The sequence below is a fragment of the Cnephaeus nilssonii genome (assembly GCF_951640355.1).
Source record: "Cnephaeus nilssonii genome assembly, chromosome: 4".
In the NCBI taxonomy this organism is placed as follows: Eukaryota; Metazoa; Chordata; class Mammalia; order Chiroptera; family Vespertilionidae; genus Cnephaeus; species Cnephaeus nilssonii.
Window position 1 is genome coordinate 4452518 of NC_137075.1, and position 17215 is coordinate 4469732.

General features: G+C 38.9%; 1 pseudogene across 1 annotated transcript in view; it reads left to right on the forward strand.

Moving 5' to 3' along the window:
* LOC307097590 (proton-coupled zinc antiporter SLC30A5-like) overlaps positions 1-16898 on the forward strand; it is a 28389-nt pseudogene extending 11491 nt beyond the window's left edge. Inside the window, exons 2-3 of the transcript in view lie at positions 15461-15633; positions 15862-16898. The product of the transcript in view is annotated as a proton-coupled zinc antiporter SLC30A5-like (transcript). The remainder of the gene's footprint in view (positions 1-15460; positions 15634-15861) is intronic.
* Positions 16899-17215: the final 317 nt, after the last annotated feature.

Sequence of the window (17215 nt, forward strand, 5' to 3'; positions counted from 1 at the left end):
TATTCACTTTTAATGGAGATCCAAAAATGAGGTCGTGATAAGGATGACTGGAATTTAGCTTTGAGACTGTCATCGGATGATAGATCGATGAGACTTTCTTTTTCATTCATGCTTAAATTGCTATCTTCAATGTTTGCTGCAAATGGATCTATTATCCACACATTACCAAGTCTGGGATCTTCTTTCTTTGGGTAAGAATGACCAAAAGGTTCTGTTATGATTGTAAGTGCTGTTGAACAATGGTTACCACCTTCCGGTTGACGTCCTTCTCTCCCATATATTCATTAAAGTTTGAAAACATTTGCAGATCTTCAGCCCACCATGTTTGCCACAGTAATATTTTCTTTTGAAAAGAATCCATTTTACCTCGTAGTGTGAACACATCCTTAAATTGTCATTTAATAGCAAAAAAATATCTGTTAGGTATGCAGGCTTGGCTGTCCACTCATCGTCAGAGAAGAGTTCTTGTAATTTCGGATTATTTGGCCTCTGGAAAAATACTTTGACTTCTTCCGCAGGGCAAACAGTCGGGTTAGTATCTTGCCCCTCGACAGCCATCTCCACCTCAGCGTGAAGAAGAAGGTGAGTATACTGGGAACCCATTTCTTCGCAACGTGCCTCAAATATTTGAGAATTGAGCACTTTGTGTGGAATTTCATTTATAATTTTAATAACATCTGATAATAGTTTATGTAGTTCTGGGGACATTTTTTTCGCCGCAAGTTGCTCACGATGTATAATGCAGTGTGTGGACAAAATGTCTGGGTGACCAACATTTTTCACCTTTGCAGCAGTTCCTGAAAGATGTCCAGTCATGTTTGCGGCACTGTCTGTACATATCCCAGTACATTTTTTCCATTCAATTCCATGTTCCAGGAAATAACTATTAAGTGCTTCAAAAATCTCAGAGCAAGTTGTTCCACCCGGCAAGCTAAACGAACAAAGTAATTCTTCCTGTAACTCTCCTTCACACTCAGCCCTCACAAAACAAAGGAGAAGGGCTTTGTTACTTAGGTCCATTGATTCAAGTTGAATAAAATGTTTGTGAAATTTTCACCATTTTTATAACTTGATTTTCAATATCTTCAGCCATGTCTTCAATTCTGCATTTGACAGTGTTAGCAGACATAGGAATTGCTTTCAGTTTCTGGACAGCCTGCTTTCCCAAAACCTCTTTACAGGCTTGTAACATGCAAGGCTTAATTAAGTCTTCTCCAATTGTATATGGCTTTTTATAAGCCTTTAATAAGGATTTATCTCCAACAGTCATTTTTGCTACAGCAATTACTTGCTTTTTTAAAAAAAAATATATTTTATTCATTTTTTACAGAGAGGAAGAGAGAGGGATAGAGAGTTAGAAACATCGATGAGAGAGAAACATCAATCAGCTGCCTCTTGCACACCCCCTACTGGGGATGTGCCCGCAACCAAGGTACACACCTTGACCGGAATCGAACCTGGGACCCTTCAGTCCGCAGGCCGACGCTCTATCCACTGAGCCAAACCGGTTTCGGCTTACTTGCTTTTTTATATTTTCATGCATTCTTTCAAAATATTCAAGTGGTTTTTTAGCTAAATCCAGGTGTTTTGATTGCAAGTGTCTTTTGAGTTTCAAAGGTTCATGGCATCATTGGATAAACTCTCAGAACACACGGCAGAAAGTGGCCGTGGATCCAGCTCACTACCAGGTTCTTGAACAAATCCAAATTTCAAGTAGTTTGAATCTATTTACTTGATTCTTTGAGTTTTTTCTTGTCTCCGCCTCCAGTTTGAATGTTCTTCCTAATGGTGCCTGACGAGGACTGTGGAGACTGATTCATTGATCAGCTCACGGTTAAGTGAAGTACACATATTACTATTGTTACTATTATCATTAGTTACATTATCTTTTGTATTATTAAAGAAATGCAAAATATCCCTTTGCTTTTTTTCACTCATTGTGGGTTTATTTCATTCGAATCTAAAACCAAACAAGAAATGATAGTTATTAAAATCAAACTATTTGATGCCATTAAATATAACAGTTAAAGAAAATACACAGTTACATACAATACACAAATAAAATAAAACAATCGGATAAGAATCGGTAATTGCTGAGTGGGTGACTGCTGTAATGGTCAAAACAGTACTGAAGCTGCTTGCACCTCTCCGGTTTCACCCTCTCTAGTTACTAGAAAAGGGAATTATGAAATGTACTAGACTGTAGTACATTTCATGAATTTCATGCAGTGTAAAGGCGAAAATTGTCATTCAGTCAGAATATAAGAATTTCTTAGAATATTTTTTTGTGTTTTATTATTATTTATTAGGATCAATAAAACATAAAAAATGCAAATAATGTCCAAATTTTTCTACAGCCACCAAAAGTTTCTCATGGACCACGAGTGCTGCTCTAATTCACATGTTTTACACAGCCATTGCCTTCTTAGTTGTGGCAGATCACAAGGGTGGAGTATTGTTGCGAGTACTGGCTTTGTGTCATAAAGATGGTTTTCATACAGCTCCCAGAAAGCTCTCTATAGATGTAGGTGGAGTCAAATGTCTTCAAACTTTATCCCATCTTGTTTTTGAGCTTCTCTTGTGTCCATGGGTCATTGTTTTTTTTTTTTTTTTTTTTTTTTTTTTGTGACAACCGAGAGTAAAATCAAGTCTTGTTTTTTCTCATTATTTTTTTCATGGTTATCTTTTTTGTCATGAGCCTGGATTTCTATGTCCATTTCTTTTTTTTTTTTTAAATATATTTTATTGATTTTTTACAGAGAGGAAGGGAGAGGGACAGAGAGTTAGAAACATCGATGAGAGAGAAACATCGATCAGCTGCCTTCTGCACACCCCCCACTGGGGATGTGCCCGCAACCAAGGTACATGCCCTTGACTGGAATCGAACCCGGGACCATTCAGTCCTCAGGCTGACGCTCTATCCACTGAGCCAAACCAGTCAGGGCTCTATGTCCATTTCATTTGCTCAGTCAAAATGGAAGTTTCCAGTTCTTGATGATCTTAAAAATGGGAGTGGAGTAAGCAGAAGCTACACTGACTCTTCCAGGACCAAACTGGAATTACAACTAAAATATAGAAAAACCAACCTGAATAATCAACTTAAGACTAGCTGAAGAGAACCCTGATAACTAAGAACAGAAAGTGGAGAGTGCATAGAGACTAATAGGAAGTGCAGAGGAATGAGCAGGCTAGCCAGGCTCCTGCAGACAGCAGCTGAAGTTCCAGAGGGAAATCTTAGCTGTGGGGGGTTCCCACTGAGAACTCTGGAGTCTAAACCCCAAGCTGAGTTCCCCAGCCCAGAGCATCAGAACTGAGAAAGGTGTCCACATAATATCTGGCTGCCAAAAGCAGCAGGGAGAAACAGCTGGAAATGCAGGCACCCTCTTAATGGGCCAATGCACAAAAATTTTGTGTGCAGCCACTCACCTTGGGCTCCAGCAGAGGACTGGAGTTGTGTGAGGAGAGTCCAGAGATGGGAGCATCGACCTGTGAACCAGGGGCATAGACACAAATCCAAATGGGCAGCCAAAATGGGAAGACAAAAAAACAAACCATAACCCAGCCATGGTGGCTCAGTGGTTGAGCATTGACCTATGAAGCAGGAGGTCATGGTTTGATTCCTGATCAGGGCCCATGCCCTGGTTGTGGGCTCAATCTCCAGTAGGGGGCGTGTAGGATGCAGCCGATCAATGATTCATCATTGATGTTTCTATCTCTGTCTCCTCCCTTCCTCTCAGAAATCAATATAAAAATCCCAAACATATATATATATATATATATATATATATATATATATATATATATGTATATACATACACACACACACACACACACATATATATATATATATATATATATATATATGTATGTATATACATATATATATATATCCTATATAATAAAAAGGATAATATGCAAATCAACCGAACAGCTGAATGACTGGAATGCCTGTGGCCCCTCACCCCAGCCGGCCCACCCCTGATGGCCCCCATCAGGGTAGGCCAGCTGGACCCCATTAGTGCATGAATTCGTGCACCAGGCCTCTAGTATATATATTAAAAAAAACAAAAACTTTAAAAAAGAACACATTGGAAGGAATACACAGCAGATTAACCTTTTGCACTCAGATGTCGAGTGTGACTCGACACGGTTAGCATTAGAATAAAGGAATCGAGAAAAAAGCAAGCGAGTGCAAAGGGTTAAGGGAAGCTGAAGATCAGGTCAGTGAATTAGAAGACAGGGTAGAAATAAAATCAGTCAATCAGAGAACAAAAAACAAAAAGCAATTACCAACCAGGAGAACAACTTAAGGGAGTTGTGGGGCAGCATGAAATGTACCAATATTTGCATAATAACAGTGCCAGAGGAGAAGAGAGCGAGCAAGGGATAGAGAACATGTTTGAAGAAATAATGGCAGAAAACTTCCCTAACTTAGTGAAGCAAAAAGTCAAACAAATTTGGGAGGCATAGGGAGCCCCAAGCAAGAAGAACCCAAACAGGCCCATGCCCAGACACATCACAATTAAATGCCAATAATTAAAGACAAAGAGAGAATCTTAAAGGCAGCAAGAGAAAAGCAATTTGTTTCCTACAAAGGAGCTCTCATCAGAAACTCTACAGTCCAGAAGGGAATGGCATGAAGTACTCAAGGTAATGAAAAGCAAGGATCTGAAACCAAGATTATTATATTACAGCAGGGCTATCATTCAAAATAGATGGTGAAATAAAGAGCTTCCCAGCCAAAAGAAGACTAAAGGAGTTTATCACTACCAAACCAGCACTATAAGAAATTATAAAGGGACTGCTGTAATGAGAAGAAGAAATAGAGAGACAGAGAGAAATGTAGGCATACAGAATTAAAATGCAATAAATATGTACCTATTGATAATAACATTAAATGTAAATGGATGAAATGTTCCAATCAAAAGACATAGGGTAGCTGAATGGATACAAAAACATGACCCAATTATATGCTGTCTACAAGAGACCCACCTCAGAACAAAAGACTCACACAGGATGAGAGTGAAGGGATGGAAAAAAAAATTTTTTCATGCAAATGGAAATGGGGGTGGCGATGGGGAAGCTGAGGTAGCAATACTCATATCTGACAAAATATACTTCAAAATGAAGGCCATCACAAGAGACAACAAAGGTCACTACATAACACTAAAGGGATCAATTCAACAGGAGGATATAACCCTGGTAAACATATATGCACACAATATAAAAGCACCTAAATATATTAAAAAAAAAAACCTCCTAGAGGACTTTAAGGGAGAGATCAACAACAATAAAGTCATAGTAGGGAACTTTAACACCCTGCTGACTTCATTGGGTAGATTGTCCACAAAAAAAATTAACAAGGAAAGAGTGACTCTAAATGGCACACTGGATCAGATGGATTTAATTGACATTTATAGAACATTTCACCCCAAAGCTGCAGAATATATTCTTCTCAAATGCACATGGGTTATTCTCAAAGATAGATTACATGTTAGGACACAAAACAAGTCTCTAGAAGATTAAAATCATATCAAGTATCTTCTCAGATTATAATGGAATGAAAACACTCAAAAACATTCAAACACATGCAGGCTAAACAGCATGTTATTAAACAATGAATGGGTTACCAATGAGATCAAGGAACAAATAAAAAACTTCCTGGAAACAAATGAAAATGAACACAAAACAACCCAAAATCTCTGGGACACAGCAAAAGCAGTCCTGAGAGGGAAGTTCATAGCACTACAGGCCTATCTCAAAAAACAAACAAACAAAAAATAAACTATTTAACCCTACAACTTAAAGAATTAGAAAGAGAACAACAAGAAATGCCCAGAATAAGTAGGAGGAAGGAAATAATAAAGATTAGAGCAGAAATAAATGACATAGAGGCTAAAATAATAATACAAAAAGTCAATAAAACCTAGAGCTGGTTCTTTGAAAAGATAAACTAGATTGATGAATCATTAGCCAGACTCATAAAGAAACAAAGAGAGAGGACCCCCAAAAATAAAATCAGAAACAAAAGCAGAGAAGTAATAGCTGACTCCACAGAAATACAAAGAATTCTAAGAAAATACTATGGACAACTATATGCCAACAAGCTGGACAATGTGGATGAAGTGGACAAATTTCTAGAAAAATACAATCTCCCAAAACTGAATCAGGAGGAATCAGAAAACCTGAATAGGCCAATAACAACTGATGAAATAGAAGCAGTAAACAAACAAACAAACAAAACAAACAAACAAACAAAAACTCCCAGCAAACAAAAGCCCAATCCAGAAGGCTTCACAGGGGAGTTTTATGAAACATTCAAAGAAGAACTAACTGAAACTATTCTCCTGAAACTATTCCAAAAAATCCAAGAGGAAGGAACACTTCCAAGCTCTTTTTATGAGGCCAGCATTATCCTAATTCCAAAACCAGATAAAGACACTACAAAGAAAGAGAATTATAGGCCAATATCCTTAGTTAACATAGATGCTAAAATCCTCAACAAAATATTAGCAAATCAGATCCAGCAATATATGAAAAAGATCATACACCATGACCAAGTGGGATTATTCCAGGGATGCAAGGCTGATGCAATATTCACAAATCAATAAATGTGATACATCACATAAACAAATTGAAAGACAAAAACCACATGATCATATCAATAGACACAGAAAAAGCACTCAACAGCCCTAGCAGGTTTGACTGAGTGGATAGAGCATCGTCCTGCGGACGGAGGGGTCCCAGGTTCGATTCCGACCAGGGGCACATGCTGGGTTACAGGCTCGATCCCCGGTAGTGGGATCAATCCCCAGTGGAGGGCGTGCAGGAGGCGGCTGATCTATGATTCTCATCATCATCATCATCGCTTTCTCTCTCTCTCTCTCTCTCTCCCTCTCTCTCTCTCTCTCTCTCTCTCTCTCTCTCTCTCTCTCTCTCTCTGTCTCTCTGTCTCTCTCTCTCCCCCTTCCCTTCCTCTCTGAAATCAATAAAAGTATATTTAATTAAAAAAAGGAAAAAAAGAAAAAATTTCCTCCTTAAATTGAAACTTATAAAAAAAGCACTCGACAAAATCCAGCACCCATTTTTGTTTTTTTTTAAAATTTCTTTATTGATTAAAGTATTACATATGTGTCCCTATCCTCCCATTCCCCCGCACCTTCCCACTCATACCCTCACCCCTTTATTGTCTGTGTCAATTGGTTAGGATTATATGCATGCATACAACTACTTTGGTTGATCTCTCCCCCTTACCCCCACCCTCCCCTACCTTCCCTCTGAGGTTTGACAGTCTGATCAATGCTTCTCTGTCTGGATCTGTTTTTCTTCATCAGTTTATGTTGCTCATTATATTCCATAAATGAGTGAGATCATGTGATATTTATCTTTCTCTGACTGGCTTATTTCGCTTAGCATAATGCTCTCCAGTTCCATCCATGCTGTTGCAAATGGTAAGAATTCCTTCTTTTTTACCACAGTGTAGTATTCCATTGTGTAGATGTACCACAGTTTTTTAATCCACTCATCTACTGATGGGCACTTAGGCTGTTTCCAAATCTTAGCTATGGTGAATTGTGCCGCTATGAACATAGGGGTGCATATATCCTTTCTATGGTGCTTCTAGTTTCTTGGGATATATTCCTAGAAGTGGGATCACTGGGTCAAATGGGAGTTCCATTAGTTTTTTGAGGAAACTCCGTACTGTTCTCCAACAGTTTGCATTCCTACCAGCAGTGCACAAGGGTTCCTTTTTCTCCACATCCTTGCCAGCACTTGTCCTTTGTTGATTTGTTGATGATAGCCATTCTGACAGGTGTGAGATGGTACTGCATTGTTGTTTTGATTTGCATCTCTCGGATAATTAGTGACTTTGAGCATATTTTCATATGTCTCTTGGCCTTCCTTCTGTCTTCTTTCGAAAAGTATCTATTTAGGTCCGTTACCCATTTTTTTGATTAGGTTGTTTATCTTCCTTTTGTTAAGTTGTGTGAGTTCCCTGTAAATGCTGGAGATTAAACCCTTATCAGTGATAACATTTGCAAATATGTTCTCCCATGCAGTGGGCTTTCTTGTTGTTTTGTTGATGGTTTCTTTTGCTGTGCAGAAGCTTTTTATTTTGACGTCCCATTTGTTTATTTTCTCTTTAGTTTCCATTGCCCTACGAGTGGTATCGGTGAAGAAATTGCTTCGGCATATGTCTGAGATTTTGCTGCCTGTGGATTCCTCTAGTATTTTTTAAAAAAATATATTTTATTGATTTTTACAGAGAGGAAGAGAGAGGGATAGAGTTAGAAACATCGATGAGAGAGAAACATCGATCAGCTGCCTCTTGCACACCCCCTACTGGGGATGTGCCCGCAACCAAGGTACATGCCCTTGACCGGAATTGAACCTGGGACCCTTGAGTCCGCAGGCCGATGCTCTATCCACTGAGCCAAACCAGTTTCGGCTCCTCTAGTATTTTTATGGTTTCCCATCTTATGTTTAAGTCCTGTATCCATTTTGAGTTTATTTTTGTGTATGGTGTAAGTTGGTGGCCTAGTTTCATTTTTTTGCATGTATCTGTCCAATTTCTCCAACACCATTTACTGAAGAGACTGTCTTGACTCCATTGTATGTTCATGCCTCCTTTGTCAAATATTAATTGAGCATAGTGGTTTGGGTCAATTTCTGGGTTCTCTATTCTATTCCATTGGTCTATATGACTGTTTTTGTGCCAGTTCCAGGCTGTTTTGAGAATAGTAGCTTTGTAATACAGCTTGATGTCTGGTATTGAGATCCCACCTACTTTGTTCTTCTTTCTCAGGATTGCTGCAGCTATTCGGAGTCTTTTTTTTTTATTCCAGATCAATTTTTGGAGAGTTCGTCCTAGGTCTGTGAAATATGCCGTTGGTATTTTAATGGGGAGTGCGTTGAATCTATAGATTGCTTTGGGTAGTATGGACATTTTAATGATGTTGATTTTACCAATCCATGAACACGGTATGTTCTTCCATCTGTTTATGTCTTCCTCTATTTCTTTTTTCAGTGTCCTGTAGTTTTTTGCACATAGGTCTTTTACTTCCTTAGTTAAGTTTATTCCTAGGTATCTTACTTTTTTTGGTGCGATGGTAAATGGGATTGCTTTTTTAGTTTCTCTTTCTGTAAGTTCACTATTGGTGTATAGAAATGCCATAGATTTCTTGGTGTTAATTTTGTATCCTGCTACATTGCTGAATTCATTTCTTAAGTCTAATAATTTTTTGATGGAGTCTTTAGGTGTTTTTTTAAAAATATATTTTATTGATATTTTACAGAGAGGAAGGGAGAGGGATAGAGAGCTAGAAACATCGATGAGAGAGAAACATCAATCAGCTGCCTCCTGCACACCCCCTACTGGGGATGTGCCCGCAACCAAGGTACATGTCCTTGACCGGAATCAAAGCTGGGACCTTTCAGTCTGCAGGCTGACGCTCTATCCACTGAGCCAAACCAGTCTCGGCTCTTTAGGGTTTTCTATGTACAGTATCATGTCATCTGCCAATAAGGACAGTTTTACTTCTTCTTTTCTAATTTGGATGCCTTTTATTTCTTCTTCTTGTCTAATCACAATGGCTAGTACTTCCAGTACTATGTCAAACAGGAGTGGTGAGAGTGGGCATCTCTGTCTTGTTCCCGTTCTTAGGGGAAATGGTTTTAGTTTTTGCCCATTGAGTACGATGTTGGCTGTGGGTTTGTCATATATGACTTTTATTATGTTGAGGTATGATCCCTCTATTCCCACCTTGCTGAGAATTTTTATCAGGAGAGGGTGTTGGATTTTGTCAAATGCTTTTTCTGCATCAATTGATATGACTATGTGATTTTTATCTCTCAATTTGTTTATGTGATGTAGCACATTTATTGATTTGCGGATATTGTACCATTCTTGCATCCCCAGGATAAATCCTACTTGGTCGTGGTGTATGATCTTTCTGATGTACTACTGGATCCAATTTGCTAGAATTTTGTTGAGGATTTTGGCATCTATGTTCATGAGGGATATTGGCCTGTAATTCTCTTTCATTGTGTTGCCTTTATCTAGTTTTGGTATTAGGGTGATGCTGGCTTCATAGAATGAGCTTGGAAGTGTTCCTTCCTCTTGAATTTTTTTGGAGTAATCTGAGGAGTGTAGGTTTTAGCTTTTCCTTGAATGTTTGGTAAAACTTCCCTGTGAAGCCATCTGGCCCTGGGCTTTTGTTTGCCGGAAGCTTTTTTGATGACTGCTTCAATTTCTTCCATAGTTATCAGCCTATTGAGATTTTTAGATTCTTCCTGATTGATTTTTGGAAGGTTGTATTTTTCTATGAATATGTCCATTTCCTCCATGTTGTCTAGTTTGTTGGAATGGAGTTGTTCATAGTATTTTTTAACAATCCTTTATATTTCTGTGGGGTCTGTTGTTATTTCACTTCTTTCATGTCTGATTTTGTTTATTTGGGTCCTCTCTCTTTGCTTCTTGGTGAGCCTGGCTAGAGGTTCATCAATCTTGTTTATCCTTTCAAAGAACCAGCTCTTGGTTTCATTGATCTTTTATATTGTTATTTTTTGTCTCTATATCATTTATTTCTGCTCTGATCTTTATTATCTCCTTCATTCTGCTTAATCTGAGCTTTTCTTGTTGCTCTCTTTCTAATTCTTTAAGTTGTAGAGTTAGATGATTTACTACCATTTTTTTTTTGTTTTTTGAAGTAAGTATGTAGAGCTATAAACTTCCCTCTCAGGACTGCTTTCATTGTGTTCCATAGATTTTGGATTGTTGTGTTTTTTATTGTCATTGATTTCTTGGATGTTTTAAATTTCTTCTTTGATCTCTCTGGTAACCCAGTCATTGTTTAATAACGTGCTATTCAGCTTCCAAGTGTTTGAATTTTTTGGATTGTTTTTATTATAGTTTATTTCTAATATTATGCCATTATAGTCTGAGAAGATGCTTGATATGATTTCAATCTTCTTGAATTTGGGGAGACTTTGCTTGTGACCCAATATGTGGTCTATTTTTGAAAATGTCCCATGCCAGCACCCATTTTTGATAAAAACTCTCGGCAAAGTGGGATTAGAGGGAGCATATCTTAACATAATAAAGGCCATATATGACAAACCTACAGTGAACATCATACGCAATGGGCAAAAACTAAAACCATTTCCCCTAAGAACAGGAACAAGACAAGATGTCTGTTTTCACCTCTCTTATTGAACATATTACTGGAAGTCCTAGCCATGGGCATCAGAGAAGAAGAAGAAATAAAAGGCATCCAAATTGGAAAGGAGGAAGTAAACTCTCATTATTTGCAGATGACATGATATTGTACAGGGAAAATAGTAAGACTCCACCAAAAAACTACTAGATTTAATAAAAGAATTTGGCATTGTAGCAGGTTCCAAAATTAACACCCAGAAATCAGTGGCTTTTTTATACACCAATAATGAATTCTCAGAAAGAGAAACTAAATAAATAATCCCATTTACCATTGCAACAAAAAAATTAAGAACCTTAGGAATAAAATTAACCAAGATGGTAAAAGACTTGTATTCAGAAAACTATAGGACATTGAAAAAAGAGATAGAGGAACATATAAACAAATGGAAGAATATACTGTGTTCATAGATTGGTAGAATTAACATAATTAAAATGTCCATACTACCCAAATCATTCTGTAGATTCAATGCAATCCCTATTGAAATACCAACAGCGTATTTCACAGATCTAGAACAAATACTCCAAAAATTTGTATGGAACCAAAATAGACCCTGAATAGCCACAGCAATCTTGAGAAAGAAGAACAAAGTTGGAGGAATCACAATACCAGATATCAAGTTATACTAAAAAGCCACCATAATCAAAACAGCCTGGTACCAGCACAGGAACAGGCATATAGATCAATGGAACAGAACAGAGACCCCAGAAATCGACTCAAGCCATTACACTCAATTGATTTTTGACAATGGAGTCAAGACAGTCTCTTCAATAAATGGTTTTGGGAAAATTGGACAGATACGTGCAAAAAAACCCAAAACTAGACTCCCAACTTACACCATGCACAAGGATAAATTCAAAATGGATAAAAGACCTAAACATAAATTGTGAAACCTTAAAAATCCTGGAAGAAACCATAGGCAGCAAAATCTTAGACATTTCTCATAGCAATATGTTTACAGATACATCTCCTAGGGCAAAGGAAATTAAGGAGAAAATAAATAAATGGGACTACATCAAAATAAAAAGTTTCTGCACAGCAAAAGTCACCATCAACAACACAAAAAGGGAGACCATTGTATGGGAGAATATATTTGGCAATGATACATCTGATAAAGGGTTAATATCCAAAATATATAAGGAGAAACAGAAACCAAGATGGCGGCATAGGTAAACACCTAAACTGCTGCCTCGCACAACAATTTCAAAACTAAAACTAAAAAACAAAACGGACATCATCCAGAACCACAGGATGGCTGGCTGAGTGGAAGTTCTACAACTAGAAGGAAAGAGAAAAGCACACTGAGAGTCACAGGAGCTGTGGAAGGCAGAGGTACAGAGGTGCGCGTGCGGAGAGGGCTGGCAACTGAGTACAGATGGCTTTCTCAATCGGGAGGGAGACAAAAGCTCCCAATGGCTCTGAACTCCAGTTCCGGGAGAGACTCTGGGGACCCAGACTCATACAGGGAGAAACTGGACTGTTTGGCAGTGGGCGAAACTCGAGGGCGGCTTTCTCTCAGAGGTGCTTGCAGTGATTACTGTGGGACACTGAGACCCAGGGGCATCTTAGGGCAGGGCTGATGGGAAGCCATTGTTGTTTGCTCTGCCCTGAGACTCCGCCCCATCCAAGCTGAGCGCATAGGCTTTTGCATATGAATGGCCTGGTCCTTTGAATTCTAAACTTACCTAACAAACTGCAGCCGAGTCAGTGAGACCCAGGGCATCCAAAAGAAGGTCCAAGGCTCCACAGCAGCTTGCATTGCTTCACAGCTGGGCCTCATCTGGGCACCTCCAAAACCCAAACAAAGAAGAGGAATCTGCAGATCTCTCCATAGCTCCTGCTGGGTGGCCTCAGGCAGAGGCTAAATTAGCACCTCCTTGGAGATCCAAGAGCCAGTGTACCCAGGGGTCAGAGTGGGACCACCCAGATTATAACTCCTCAGATCCATAAGGGACACACTCAAGGGGCAGACTCAGTGAGCACCAAAGCCCCACTGAAGCAAGTCTTGTCTCATAAGGGTGTCTCCAGCACAGAAGTTCTCCCAGCGTAGACACAGCTGATCCTCACAGCCAATTGGCCTGGAGGTCAATTCCTCCTAGTGATACCAACAACAATCAAGGCTTAACTACAACAAAGGTGTGCACCAAGAGTGTCCACCTCAGGTAATTTGGGAGGCTGAGCCACTGGGCCCTATAGGACACCTAGCACACAAAGCCACTCTATCAACTCAGGGAAGCAGCCAAAATGCAGAGACAAAGAAACAGGTCAGAAATGAAAGAAATGGAGGAAAGCAAATGACTGGATATAGCGTTCAAAACCACGGTTATAAGGTTTTTCAAGAATTTTCTAGAAAAGGCCGATAAATTTAGTGAGACCCTCAAGGATATGAAAAAGGACCAACTAGAAATTAAGCATACACTGACTGAAATAAAAAATATTATACAGAGACCCAACAGCAGACTAGAGGATCGCAAGAATCAAGTCAAAGATTTGAAATACAAAGAAGCAAAAAACACCCAACTGGAAAAGCAAAAAGAATCCAAAAATATGAAGATATTGTAAGGAGCCTCTGGGATAACTTCAAGCATACCAACATCCGAATTATGGGGGTGCCAGATGAAGAGAGAGAGCAAGATACTGAAAACCTATTTGAAGAAATAATGACAGAAAACTTCCCCCACCTGGTGAAAGAAATAGACTTACAAGTCCAGGAGGCACAGAGAACCCCAAACAAAAGGAATCCAAAGAGGACCACACCAAGACACATCATAATTAAAATGCCAAGAGCAAAAGACCAAGAGAGAATATTAAAAGCAGCAAGAGAAAAACAGTTAGTTACCTACAAGGGAGCACCCATACGATTGTCAGCTGATTTCTCAACAGAAATTATGCAGGCCAGATGGGAGTGGCAAGAAATATTCAAAGTGATTAATAGCAAGAACCTACAACCAAGATTACTCTACCCAGCAAAGCTATCATTCAGAATTGAAGGTCAGATAAAGAGCTTCCCAGATAAGAAAAAGCTAAAGGAGTTCATCACCACTAAACCAGTATTATATGAAATGCTGAAAGATATTCTTTAAGAAGAGGAAGAAGAAGAAAAAGGTAAAGATAAAAATTATGAACAACAAATACATATCTATCAACAAGTGAATCTAAAAACCAAGTGAATAAAAAATCTGATGAACAGAATAAACTGATGAATATAATAGAATCAGGCGCATAGAAAGGGAGTGGACTGACAATTCTCAGGGGGAAGGGGGTGTGGGGAGTGTGGGAAGAGACTGGACAAAAATCGTACACCTATGGATTAGGGCAGTGGGCGGGGGAAGGGCAGAGGGTGGGGTGGGAACCAGGTGGAGTGGAACTATGGGGGGAAAAAAGAGGAACAATTGTAATAATCTGAACAATAAAGACTTATTAAAAAAAACCCCAAAATATATAAGGACCTCATACAACTTAACAAAAGGAAGACAAACAATCCAACTAAAAAATGGGCAAAGAAAGTAAATAGACAGTTCTCCAAAGTGGACATACAGATGGCCAAGTGATACATGAAAAAATGCTCAAAGTCACTGATCATCAGAGAGATGCAAATTAGAACGACAATGAGGTATTACCTCACACCTGTCAGCATGGGTACCATCAACAAATCAACAAATGACAAGTGCTGGTGAGGATGTGGAGAAAAGGGAACCCTAGTACACTGCTGGTGGGAATGCAGACTGGTGTAGCCATTATGGAAAACAGTATAGAGTTTCCTCAAAAAATTAAATATGGAACTGCCATTTGACCCAATCATCCAACTCCAAGGAATATATCCTAAGAAATCTGAAACTCCAATTACCCCTCTGTTCATAGCAGCACAATTTACAATAGCTAAGATCTGGAAACAGCCCAAGTGCCCATCAGTAGAGGAGTGGATAAAAAAGAAGGATCTCTTACCCTTTGAGACAACATGGAGGGACCAGGACAGTATTATGCTAAGTGAAATAAGCCAGTCAGAGAAAGGTAAGTATTACATGATCTCACTCATATGTGGAATGTAATGAACAAAATAAACTGATGAACAAAATAGATGCACTGACAGCTCAGAGGGAAGGTGGGGGAGGGTGAGAAGTGGTCAACCAAAGAACTTTTATGCATATATGCATAACCCATGGACTTAGACAATAGGGTGGTTAAAGCCTAGGGTGGGGGGCAAGGGGGCAAAAAGGGGACGTATGTAATACTTCCAACAATAGAGATTTATAAAAAAGTGGAAGTTTTCAAATGTGCCTGTTATGGATCCTTCATCATTTATATTAGTGCTCTACTTTGGGGAAATTTTTGGACACATCTAATAACAAATCAGCTTTGGGTTGAACAAGTCCTGTCTGGAGGAGTGGTAGTGAGTGCTATATTCTTTTTAAAAGATGTTTTTATTGATTTTAGTGAGAGAGGAAGGGAGAGGGATAGAAAGATAGAAACATCCAAGAGGGAGACATCAGTTGGCTGCCTCCTGCACGCCCCCTACTGGAGTTTGAATCCACAACCCAGGCATGTGCCCTGACCAGGAATCAAATGGGGGACCTCTTGGTTCATGGGTCGATGCTCAACCATTGAGCCACACTGACTGGACAAGCGCTATATTCTTCATTTTTCTGCTAACATCTTATCATCTCCCTCTAAGAGAGGACAAAAAGGTATCTTAATTGGTTTTTCTCCTGAAGGAACACCTCTTTATGACTTCATGGGTGATACTTTTTAGCATGGCTCCCAGTCAATCCCCACATTTATTAAGGAATCACTAAAACAAGTTCTTGAGGAGAATGACTCTAGACAGATTGTTTACTTCTTGTGTTTGAATCTGCTTTTGACCTTTTGGGATTATTTTATTGTGGGTTGACCAGTAGTCTGGGTCTGATCTCATGCTCTTTAACTGCTCTGCTTTGGTCATGGGACTTTTTGCTCCCTTAATGAGTAGATGGAAAGCAATTTAGGTTTTCTCCTATAGGTATGGCCAAATAGAAATTCTCTCTTGTATTTATTAATGGACTTTTTCTAATGGTATTAGCTTTCCTTATGTTTATGGAGTAACTGGATAGATTAATTGATCCTCCGAAATTAGACACACACGTTAACACCAGTCTCAGTTGGAGGACTGATAGTACACATTATCGGTATCTGCGCCTTCAGCCAAGCCCATAACTATACCAATGGATCTGCTCAAGGAAGCTATCACTCATCTGATCACAGCCATTCGCACTGTATGCATGAACACAGTGACCATGGGCATGGTCCCGGCCATGGATCTGCAGGCAGAGGCATGAATGCTAACGTGAGGGACACACATGATAGTCCTGGTGTACTTACAGAGCAGTTTGGATGGTTCATTGCTGATCCCCTCTGTTCTCTTTTTATTGCCATCATAATATTTCTCAGTGTCATTCCACTGATTAAAGATGCATATCAGGTTCTACTTCTTTTTTTAAAAAAAATTATCTTTATTGTTGGAAGTATTACAGATGTTTCCCCCCACCCCTTCCATTGACCCCTTCCACTCTGTCCCTGAGACTACCACCAGAATATGAAAAAGAATTACATCTTGCTTTAGAAAAGATACAGAAAATTGAAGGATTAGTATCATACCAAGACCCTCATTTTTGCCATAATTCTGCCAGAATTGTGGCAGAAACAATTCATATATAAGTGATATCTGATGTGCTGGAACAAAGACTAGTACAGCAGGTTACAGAAATACTTTAAAAATGCTGAGTAAACAATTTAACAATTCAAGTGGAATAAGAGGCATACTTTCAACATATGTCTCACTTAAGTACTGGATTTCATCATGTACTGGCTATGATAAAACAAATAGAGTCCATGAAATATGACAAAGATGGTACTTACATCATATGAGATAACTGGGAATTATCCCTGGGGTGTAAACAATGAAGATTAAATGACTAAGTACTTAGAGTATTGCCAGAAGGAAGAAAATTGCACACAATTATACA